The 12,027-nt window shown below is 47.1% G+C and overlaps 1 long non-coding RNA gene across 4 annotated transcripts in view; it reads left to right on the top strand.

The window, feature by feature from the left end:
- Window positions 1-214: 214 nt before the first annotated feature.
- Window positions 215-12,027, top strand: part of LOC112543972 (uncharacterized) — a 30,231-nt gene continuing 18,418 nt past the window's right edge. The window contains exons 1-3 of one of the 4 annotated variants that reach the window (XR_012897084.1): window positions 215-557; window positions 6,393-6,454; window positions 11,244-11,490. This is a non-coding gene — a long non-coding RNA (uncharacterized LOC112543972). Of the gene's footprint in view, window positions 558-6,392; window positions 6,455-11,243; window positions 11,506-12,027 lie in introns of all 4 variants that reach the window. The other 3 variants (XR_012897083.1, XR_012897082.1, XR_003087268.2) reach the window with 3 other exon arrangements.

Below are 12,027 nucleotides of genomic sequence, written 5' to 3'. Positions count from 1 at the left end.
TCCCAATCAGGTATTTTAATCACAACACTCTCCTTCCTCTTCTAGCTGCACCAGTCGTCTGTTTACAAATATTTTCGCAGAATGTAAATGTTTTTTAAAAAACAAAACAACTATAGGACAATCTCACAGACTTGGAGACACACAAACAACATTCAGGGCACCAGCTCACTGTAGTAGGAGCAGACAAACCAGCTGCACCACCTGCTGACTGGCAGCCGAGAGCGCATTTGTTTTGCAGGATGAATCATCATGTTATGAAGTTGCAGATGTTATGTCATCACACGATGCAGCTTCACCAGGTGTTGATGAAACATCACTGTGTCATAAAGGTGTGTCATATGAAGCCTAATTCAAATTCAGGTCTCCCGGGACCTAGAGCAGACCTGTAAAAAGTGGGGTTGTCTATATCTGCTGAATTTCAGGCTAGAGGATTCTCTTCTGGCCTTCAGTACCACTCTGGTACCATCCATCAACCCAAGAGACCATACAAGCAGGGAACCTGGAAAGCAGGTGAACAGGAACACATGAAAACACAATCCAGCCCATGCCTTACTAATGTGAGTAAGTTTTGCCAACGTAGCAGGAGGGGGCGGTGTAAAGGGATTGATTTGGGGGTGAGCTCAGCTATGCAGTAACTTGTGCCTAACATAGCTGCAGATATACCAGTATAAAAATGCTTATGTCAGTGTAACTTATTTCACCTCCCAGAACAGGAATACAGTATAACTGCAGCTATTCTAGGCAAGTTTTGCCACTTTAACTATGCAGACATACTTATGTACAGATGAAGCTTTTATTTTTAAAACACTGGGACAAATTCTTCCATGAATTACAGGGTTAAACGTATGTAATCCCATTAATTGAATGTGGTTTCATGGTGTGACGTAGTGGGGGTACCTGGCTGGTTTCTATGCTGCTGGCTCTGGGGTAACCCCCACTGGCTGCCGTGGGTACCACGACCCAGCAAAACAGGATGAGTCACTATGCAACCAGTATGGCCAGACACCCCCCATGGAGAGGAACAAAGGAAGGTGGAGGCTGCCCTGGCTGGGGGGCAGGGCTGGAAGAGGGTTAGTGAGTTGCTGGCTGGAAGCATGGAGGAGACAGCCTAGGGAAAGGGACTGGAGTTTAGGGGCCCAGTCTCCCCCATCTCAAGGGGGCCTGAGGCATCCTAGCCCAGCTCTGTGACCAGATTACATCTGTGCTGTGCTGTATCCTGGAGAGGCAATAAACTTCCTCTATTACACTGGCTGGTGCAGTCTGTTTGTGCCATTTCGGGGTGCAGGAGACAGGGGAACCCCATCGTGCCGTCACACATGGGCAGAGGAATTTGGATTATTGTCTTTCTCCTCCCCCAGGACGTGTTCTTCCCCTCATTTGTTCTCCAAAGCAGGAATTTCCTGTCACACTATATAGCTTGGAAAGAGCCTGGAGGTTTTCCCTACCCTATGCACACCTGGAATGTTTTCCTTCCTGTTTCCCCATCATCTCCTCTCCTGTAGTGACTGCAGGCAGGGGGTGGGCTTCTCCTTCAACTGCTGCTGTAAGTCAGGTGATGTTAATGAGGCTGTAGACTTGCAATGTCACCCGTAGATCACCCTAGCCCTTGCTTAAAAAGTACACTGGTAAAATAGATTAATAAGTGACCTGCTCCTTCCAGTCTCAGAGGGGTCGCCCTGTTAGTCTGTACCTGCAAAAACAACGAGTCCTGTGGCACCTTAGAGACTAAGGGTATGTCTACACTACCCCGCTAGTTCGAACTAGCGGGGGTAATGTAGTCATCCGCAGTTGCAAATGAAGCCCGGGATTTGAATTTCCTGGGCTTCATTTGCATGAAGCCGGCCGGCGCCATTTTTAAATGCCGACTAGTTCGGACCCCGTGCCGTGCGGCTACACGCGGCATGGACTAGCTAGTTCAGATTAGGCTTCCACGAGGCTTACAGCTTACAGCCTGTTCCACGAGGCGTACAGCTAGTTCGGATTAGAAGCCTAATCCGAACTAGCTAGTCCATGCCGCGTGTAGCCACGTAGCACGGGGTCCGAACTAGCCGGCATTTAAAAATGGCGCCGGCCGCCTTCATGCAAATGAAGCCCAGGAAATTCAAATCCCGGGCTTCATTTGCAACTGCGGATGACTACATTACCCCCGCTAGTTCGAACTAGCGGGGTAGTGTAGACATACACTAAGGGTATGTCTACACTACCCTCCTAGTTCGAACTAGGAGGGTAATGTAGGCATACTGCATTTGCAAATGAAGCCCGGGATTTGAATTTCCCGGGCTTCATTTGCATAAGCGGGGAGCCGCCATTTTTAAAACCCCGCTGGTTCGAACCCCGTGCAGCGCGGCTACACGGGGCACAAACTAGGTAGTTCGAACTAGGCTTCCTAGTTCGAACTACCGTTAGTTCGAACTAGGAAGCCTAGTTCGAACTACCTAGTTCGTGCCCCGTGTAGCCGCGCTGCACAGGGTTCGAACCAGCGGGGTTTTAAAAATGGCGGCTCCCCGCTTATGCAAATGAAGCCTGGGAAATTCAAATCCCGGGCTTCATTTGCAAGTGCGATATGCCTACATTACCCCGCTAGTTGGAACTAGCGGGATAGTGTAGACATACCCTAACAGATTTATTTAGGCATAAACTTTCATGAGTCAAATCCACCTCATCAGATGAATTGGAGTGGAGTTTACAGAGGCCTGGGTATCTATAAGGAGAACAAAAGGAAGAGGGTACTTGTATAAATGCCTCTTTTTTTGTTTCTTGTCCCTATATATACCCATATCTCTGTAAACTCCACTTCAGTTCATCTGATGAATTGGGGGTTTCTTACACATGAAAACTTATGCACTAATAAATCTGTAGGTCTCTATGTTGCCACAAGACTCCTCGCAGTTTCTGCACTTTAAAGACTCATTTACAAATTTAGGGCATCAATCGCAACTGAAATTGCGAACATTTTCTTTCTCTTGTCTCCTTGGCTTCTATTGTCCCTCCAGCCAAGCAGTTAGAAAGATGTTTGGGTAGATAAGTTTAGATCATTCATTGCAGAAAAACACCTGCAAATCAAATGTGAGCAACAGTATCTGCATTACTACAGTGTTGAGTGTGTTGTTATTTTAAGAGCTAGATATAATAATTCAATGCATGTTGTTCTCCAAACCTGGAAACAGTCCTCACAACCTATACTAGATCTCTCATCCTCATCATTTTAGTTCCAGTTTCTCTAAGCCAAAAAGAGGAAGAGACGAGGAAGCGAACGCTGTGTCTGAAACTTGGCTGTCAAGACCTTTCTTGCTCTAGACAACTAAAGAAAGCTGAACATCCTTACTGTGGAGCAGCAGATATTATCATTTATTATTTGTATTGGGGCTGTGCCTTCAGCTCCTATCAGGCATTGAGGCTCCATTGAGGTAGGCATTATACAAACAGATAGCAGAAAACGGCAACCTTCCCTCCTACTCCCAAGAGATCGTAACCAAAGGTGCAATCCCTGCTTTTTAAATCTAATATCTAACTTTTTTTATCTGATCCTTCTGACTGATCAAGTTAATTTCAATGGGGTTAAAAAACGCCTCCCTGGTTTTCACTTTGTACGTTTTTAGATGTTGGCAGATGATATTGATACTTTACTGGCTTGAAAGCAATTTATGGTCAACCTCACCTCACCAACACTTCCACTGCTTACTGGGCTGTTAGAGGACATTTAGGAGTAAATTAGAGCTAAATAACAGCACATTGAGAGTCAGGGCTGGTGGCTGTAAACAAACTTTATAGGATCGTGGGAAACTTGACCCACACCCATGAAAAGTGGATATCTGGATATCTAAAATCATTCCGGATGATGGATGTTTCCAGACCAGAGAGTTCTGAACTAGAGAGGTTCAACCTATATTCATAAACTGCAACAAGCTAACATCAGGAGAAAGAAATTAAGAAGACAAACTAAAGTATCTTCCCAGTTCTCAGAGCACTGCTTTCCAGCAGGCACCTTGGCCTTCTCTCTCTCCCTGATTCTTACAACCTGGGCATTTGGACAAAGGGAGGAGAAATGGCAGCTGGAATGGCAGATTGTTCTCTTGCAGTTTATAGCTGTGTACAATGCAAGATATCCCTGACTGGTCCCGGATGAGGGAATTTTGCCAGACCCAATCCCTGGATGAGGGATTTTGCTGGACCATTTCTGGCACCCCTGCTGCTGGCCCAGCCCCCTCCCCTGCAATCCCACCGGACTTCCTAGCTCCCCAGTGGCCCAGCTGGGTTGCATGCTGGGCTTCCTGACCCTCCTCTAACCCCCTTCAAGCCCAGCTGGGCCGTACGCCTGCCTTCCCGGTTCCCACCCTCAGGCCGGCTGAGCCGCCCAGCTCCCCCGCAGCACATCAGGACTTTGACGGATGTTGCCAGACCAGAGAGATCCTATTTACAGAGTTGCAACATTTAGCTCTACTGTGATGTTACACAACTCTGCTAATTGAATTCGCTCTTACCTCTGGAATTAAATAACATGCTTCAGGGATCGACCCTGTTGGCATTATTGAATTCTTCGGCAGGGTTGCTGTAATACCAGCAGGATTTAGTCCCAGGAGACAATCCAGAGGTGTAGAGAAGGCTTTGGTTTAATAGACTGCATGCAGAACTGCAAGCCGGGAATTATAGTTTCTGACACAGGCTCTGAACCTGATGTGGTTGATTTTGACCTTAGCCCATTAGTTAATAAAAGAAAACAATTTCTAGCCGGGCATGTTCTAGATTCCTGTCTGGAGCCTTTGTTCTAACCACAGTGAAAGCATGATGTTCCAATGATGAACTGTACCAAATGTTGGCATTAATGCAACTCTCATTTTGGGAAGAGTAGATAGAATCACTCTGTGCTGGAACAGAACAAGCAAAGAGTGGGGAGACAACCAAATCATGAAGTCCTAGTATGGCTAGTAATAGATCCAGAAGTTTTTTATAAGGATTTTCCTGGAGCGGTGTGAGGAGTTTTTCTTGACCCTTCAGTACCAGGACAAGCAGATGAAAGGGACCATAATGAGACTCTGAAGTTTCAGGTCATGTATGCCACAAAACTGAAGGATTTCTAATGAATGCGAAATTAACTAGATTTTTGCTATAAACCGCAGTGAGAGTGAGGTGTCTGTTTTCATTGTCCAAGCTGAGAGGAAAGTATAAAGTAAAACAAAACATTCTAAATTGTGGGAAATGAATTAAAATGCCCTTTTTGTAGCAACATGCCTGGAATTTAGAGGGAGGATTACAGACTGCAGGAGGGAACAATCTGAAGGTGGCAGCAGGAAGTCAGTCTGTGTGCACATGGTTAGAATGTTAGCTGCAGTCGTAACATCTCTGTAAATAGTTCTCTTAATAAAGAGTCAATTTCATTATAAAAGCATGGAGTCCTTTCCTGTTAGTACGTAGCATGTGGTAGGAGAAACACCTTCAACTTTTCCTCTTTCTAAAGTGAACCCACTGCCTGCCTACTTACTTCACAGCGGTGTAAAGTACTTTAAAATAAGTCCTAAACCATAAACGTACCAAGACAGAGATATTCACAATGGGATTATTGTCCTCCCCCACAACAAAAAAAGAAGAGGAGCTTTATAAAACTCCTTTAACCCAGTTTCTTAAATGCCATGAAAAGAGAGGATAGTTGTTTTTGTAGGAGTTCAATGTGGTTACAAACCAAGGCCCAGTAGCTTTGTTGAAGGAGGAAGACCGGTCCTGCCATGAGTGTGGGAAACTGGACTATATGACCTCTCAAGTTCTCTTCCAGGCCTACAGTTCTATAGCTCTCTGACAAGAGAGCCTCACGATGCGGGTGTGGTGGAATTAGATATTGCCTTGCTGCTCTCTTATGGTTTTCTTCACTCTTTATCTCATCCAACTGAAATTTCAGATCTCCAGCTTCCTCTCTAAGCAATAACAGTCCTGTCTCTTTCTCTGAGATCACCCAGAGAAGGCACTAGAACACATCAGTCAGTGCTAAAGTCACAAGTTCCAGCTAGTCTTTCTCGCCCGTAAAGTATTTCTTTTAATTGGCCCCATTGTATTGTAAACAAGCAAGGAAACAGAATCTCATGGAAAGGAGGGGATGACTCGGTATGAGCCTTGAGAGAGCCTGGGCATGGCAGATGAGTCATCCAGAACAGTTCAAGCATTATTTTATGGTGTTCAAGTAACTTACCCTCTCCGTTACCTCTGATTTCATTATAAATGCCGTCTATTTAGCTCTGCAAGCCCTGTAATATCTGTGAAAGCCACTTCAATGCTAAAGCTGTAGCTGGATAGAACGGTCTCATTCCTATGCACCATTGACAGACTCTTATGCTAGCAGTCATGGTGGTCAAGTAAATTATAATCAAGTTCTGATGAAGATTTTATCTTACTATATATTTTAGAAACGTGCATCTGTCTGTTCATCCATCTGTGAGTCCGTTAGTTCAAGAACTTCTCCTAAATGGTAAGAGCTAGGACCACCAAATTCAGCATGCAGCTTCCTCTTCTCATAACTTAAAGCAAAGTCAGGGTTTGGTGGTGCTAGGACAATGGGATGTGCCTGCAATTCGATTGGTTCTTATAAAACAGAAAGGATGCTGTGAAGGCTAGAACTATAACAGAGTTTAAAGAGAAGCTAGATAAATTCATGGATGTTAGGTCCATAAAAGGCGATTAGCCATGGGGTAGGAATGGTGTCCCTGGCCTCTGTTTGCCAGAGGCTGGAGATGGATGGCACAAGACAAATCACTTGATCATTGTCTTCGGTCCACCCCCTCCGGGGCACCTGGCACTGGCCACTGTTGGCAGACAGGCTACTGGGCTAGATGGACCTTTGGTCTGACCCAGTATGGCCATTCTTATGTTCTTATGGAAAGAGAGGGTGTCTGGTAGGAGGGAGTTATACTGCAGAAAGACCACAGGGTGTCAGTAAGGGACAAGAAATGAGGCTCAGAACAGCTATAACCCCAATGGGCTAGCAGGAGACAGGAGTGGAGAAAGGTACAGCTATCTTCTATACATTTCAGAGTTTGTCTGTTTTGTACATCTCTCTCTGTGTGTCTGTCTGCCCCCCAACTGGGGGATATGCATCCCTCCCCCAGCTATGCCCGCTGCAGCTGCCATGGACAGTGCTTTTCACCTGGCCCCAAGCTGCTGCAATGACAGAGGGCTGGGATTGTCCTCTCTCCCCGGGACAGCCTGCAGACTGAACTCCTCATTCCCAGCCCCACCCCAAATGAATGAATTAAATGAAGAAAAACAAAACTTTTTTGAGTTAAGGAGCCGAGAAACATTGGGTAAATTTTCTAGTATTTCATCAGTAAAAGAAAAAGACACATTCAAAACTAATTTATGTTTTTCCATGTACAATAAGTGATGCACAAGTCAACTCCACATTGAACGAGAATTCTACTCCAATAGTCTCCTTTCAATATATTTGTGCTCAGGGGCACTGGGTATGCTAGGCAGGGGAGGGCTTTGCCTTCCCAAACCGCCAGCCTGGCGCCACCCATACTCCATCCCCAGAACGCCTGCTGTAGGCTTAGTGGGGGCAGTGTGTTGCTGCCCCCAAACTCCTGCCCTCCCCAATCTCCGGTGCCGGGGAGGCTGGGGCCGTGCACCGCCTGGGGCCGGATTAAGGGGGGGTAGCTGGGCAGTTGCCCAGCGCGCCAACTTATGAGGGGCTCCTGATAGCAGCTGTAAGGGGCGCCGTGCGGTGCCCCTTAGAGCTGCCATCAGGTGCTGCGTGCCCAGGGCTGGGGGCTGCACGGCGCCCCTTACAGCTGCCATCAGGCGCCGCGCGCTTGTTTGCAGCTGTAAGGTGCGCCATGCTCCTGGGGGCAGAGCCGCGCATGCGTTGTGCGCCTGCTGCCCGGGGCGCAAGAATGGCTCGAGCCAGCCCTGGCACTGCCCTTCCTTCCTGTGCTCTTGGGCCAGAGAGGCTGGGGCCATGTGCCACCCCACCTTCCTGTGGTTATCTGTGTGGGGCCGGGGCAGAAGGGGTGGGGCTAGGGCAGAGCTTGGGGCTTGCCTCCTCCCACCCCCACCTTCACCCACTGCTCATGTTTGTGTTCCTACTAAGTGTATTGATCATGCACTGCTTTTTTGAAATATCATTAACCCAACAGTATTACCTCTGAAAAGGGCTTGCGTTGTATCTAAGTGAAACTTCAACAGTAAAAGGAAATGCTTTTAAATGACAGCATTTATAATTTGGGTGAAATCATTTGTTGTTAGAACTTTAATGATCCCTCTAAACCCTTTCCTGATCAGACTTCATGGGATAAAAAGTTACAGTGTGAATATCTGGCCCATGATCTAACTTCCCTAGGGCATAATCCGTCATTATGTGGTGGCTGTTAATGCGGATTGTTCATTTTGCTTGCTTTGCTCATATTTGATAGATCCTCTTTCAGCCAGTGGCAAATTGAGAGGCAAACAATAAAGTAGCACATGCTTGGTTTAATCTTTTGGAAAAAGTTCATTTTGGATTCTATCCAGCACATTTCAGCTAGATAAATAAGGTAAATGGCATGGAAAGAATGCAACACTATAATTCTTTTGTCAAATAAAGGAAAAGAAATGCTGAACATTTTCCTTGCTGCTGGTTAATTCAAACCAGATTTTCATGGCCTCTCCTGTCCTCTGCTGGACAGATCTGTTAGAGCAATGTCCTCAGCAGAAATGTGGAGCAAAATGGAGTAAGAGCAACAGAAGTATATATTAATATATAAAAGAAGGTGCTCTAATATTGCAGCCAGAGGACACAGCTTTCATTGAGAGTTAGTGGCATTTCCATTAAAGTCCTTCTTTAAGGAGTTTGCAGCCCAGAGGTGTTCACCTCTTACCAGGACCTGGCAGAAAAGTCTCTAAAAGGAGAGTGTTTTGTATGTTTATTTCAGTTTTCAGGTTCACATCGTTTCACTGAAGTTTGGTTTCGCTTAGGGAAGATCAGGGAAATATTTATGCCATTTGTCAGATCTGACAAATGACCCACCCTGTAAGGCCTCCAGTGAAAGGAATCAAGGAAAGACTCATGTCTGGTGGAGAGATTATATGTCTGTATCATAGCAGAGAACCAAGAACTGCTAAGGCATCAGGTGGTCAGTTCAAACCTCTGCAAGAATTTGTGATAACTAACAGGTAAGAATGAGGCAATGTAGGGAGTGGGAAGAAGAGATGCTGGAGAAAAGAACAGGCACCTTTGTGGGGGGGGGGGAAAGCGATCACAGGAGACAAAGAGGGAATGGGAGGCAGTTGCAAATGAAAGGCACAGAAAAAGAAAATGAAGAGACGTGGAAAAAAACCCACATCCTCTGGAAACAAGCCCAGGGAAGTGCTGTCTGCAGACCAGCTGACTCAGGAATTGGTAAAGAACAGGTGGGAAGACAGAGGTCCAGAGTTCTGAGTATAATGAAGGAAAAATAGAAGAGGAAATAGAAAGCGAAAGGAAGGAATTGCATTGTGCTTAATGACTTATCTACACTGAGAATTTTACTGTCATATCAACAGCTATGACAGTATAATGTCCCAAGGAGAGACTTTTATTCCAGAATAAGGCACAGGGCTGCAGAATCAAAAGGAAACATGAGTTCTGCAATAGATTTCCTCCCCAACTCATTTTCTCACTCTCTCTCTGCCTCAATTTCCTCACCTGCTTGGTTCTGCATCTTCTTGCCCAGACCAAGAACAAAAGTACCAGAATAGCTCAAGAATAGTTATTATTCAGGTGGTTTTTCTGGTTTGATGGCAAGCCAGAAGGCCTGAATATTTCATGAAAGCCTATTCCCGCTGATAGTTTTTCCAGCTCAATCCCTCAGACTTGAGAGGTTCATGTGAAGCTTGGATAAGCATCTAAAACTGAAATCTAAATGTTGTGTGGTTTGTCCACCGTTAGGGCAAAAAAAGGAATCCCTAGCAAAGACCCAATTCCAGTCATCTGTCAAAAACAACAGTAAGAGATGCATAAAATCTTGCTGCTTCTAGCAGTCCCCAGGACTAGTTCGTGGATTTTAGAGGTAGGCAGCTGTGTTGCTCTTTGGACAGTACAGGGAGTATTATGAAAAGGAGGAGACACGCACAGAAAAAGAAAAATACAGAAGTGAAAAGGGGAGAAACACTCTCTCTCTCTCTCTCTGCCACAGCTTCATCTTGTGCAGATGACTGTAGTCAGCTGATATCAGTGGAGCTATGACAAATTACTCCAGATGAGGATCTGATCCATTGTGTTAAGATTCAGTCTAGCTTTCTCTGGCCTGTACACACTAGATTTGTTTTCCTAGGCTTTCATACTGTGGCTTCCAATGGCTCAACTCAGGCTGCGTCTATACTTCAAGACTTTTCCACAAGAGGAAATGCAAATGGAGCGCTCATTTGCATATGTCATGCTCTCATTTGCATTTCCTCTTCGGCTCCCTTTTGCGCAAGAGGTTTTTGCGCAAAAAGAGCTGTGTAGATGGCTCCTTTTTGCTCAAAACCCCCCTTTTTGCGCAAGAGCCGTTCTCCCTTCCTCTCAGCCTGGGGATCGCCCAGCAGCCTGTGCAAGTGGGTGCACATGGAGTGCCAGTCCGGAGTAGTCAGCCACATGAGGCTGCCACACAGGAACGAGTCGCTCCTTCTCATAGGGTTTCTGGAGAGGCCTGACTTACTCCTGACTGGTGGGACACCCTCCCACCAGAAGCTGCCACTACAGAGGCACATGGACCCACACAGCAGTGCTTCACATGCCACAGAGTTATGCACACGCTCTCGGGGCAGCATCCACTCCCAGTCAAGCTCAGTGAGGTGGAAGACACCGAGCCCCTGCATGGGAAACTGCCGGGAGAAAGGAAGTGGAGGGGAACCCCTGTACCACCCTCCCCGGAAAGCCGCTTCTTCTACACACACACACCTCCCCCAACACCCTCCCCGCCTCTCCTCCAGCGGGCAGTGATAGAAATCCTCTCTCTGTGGGACGCCGCCACTGCCAAACCCGGGAAAGCCGAGCCAGCCTGTTCTCCAGCTTCCGCCTGCAGGCTCCTGGCCTAACCAGGTCCTTCCCATGCCTGCTTGTCCTGGAGTGTGGGGGAAACAAGGCTCCCCTGGGATGTCTGTGCCCTTGCAGAAAAGGACCCACTGCCTAGGCCACAGATGGCTTTGCTTAAAGGACATTGTCATTGTCTGAACCGAGACCCTGGGTGTTGGCTCAGAGATGAGGGTTAGGCTTCGGGCACATTGTCTCCTGGGGTGACTGCTGTTCTCTCTTTTCTTCACAGCTGGAGCAGCTGTGAGCATGGTGTGCCCACCATCTCCTGCATCTCCTGCACAGTGACCCCGCGAGAGCCACTGGCACAGATGACCCCACGAGTACCTAGAGTGAGAACATATTGCGTGCCTGTGCATCCTTCAGTGGTGTCTCAAGCAGGAGCAGCATGGGTGGGATGCAGACTTGAAGGAGCACCATGACGACGGGGAGCTGCAGTGCATCATCTGGCAGCAGCTGTCCCAGCAGCATGAGAGCATGTGTGTGGCAAGGATGTTAAGTATCGTGTAACTGACTAATCAAATAGTCGATGCATTTTTTGCATCAACTATTTAATTCATCGATAGGGCGGCACTGTCCCTTTGAAACACAATGGTGGCATTTCAAAGCGGTGGTGCTGCATGGAGCCCGGGCTCCCCAGCTGACCCTGGGGTCCATGCAGAGCTGCTGCTTTGAAATGCCACGAGGAGCCAGATGCCGGGTTGCCCACGGCATTTAAAAGGGGCAACGCTACATGGAGCCCGGGGTCAGTTGGGGAGTCCCCAGCTGATCCCGGGCTCCAAGCAACTCTGCCGCTTTGAAGTACCTCCCTCTTTCCCCCCCTTGCTGCCTCTATTTGATAGAGGCAGCAAGTGGGAGGGAAGCAACTAGTCAACTATCCTGTCAACTATCTGATAAGCATTTTCTTATTGGATAGTTGACTAGTCCTTAACATCCCTAGTGTGTGGCATACACCACCACTGTCAACTGCCTGGTAACCCCCATTGAGTAGTCCAGCAGCTGCCCCCCCAGCACCC

The sequence above is a fragment of the Pelodiscus sinensis genome, chromosome 21 (assembly GCF_049634645.1).
Source record: "Pelodiscus sinensis isolate JC-2024 chromosome 21, ASM4963464v1, whole genome shotgun sequence".
NCBI classification, from domain to species: domain Eukaryota; kingdom Metazoa; phylum Chordata; order Testudines; family Trionychidae; genus Pelodiscus; species Pelodiscus sinensis.
Note: the sequence above shows the minus strand (reverse complement) of the source record. Positions and strands in the feature narration are given on the sequence as shown.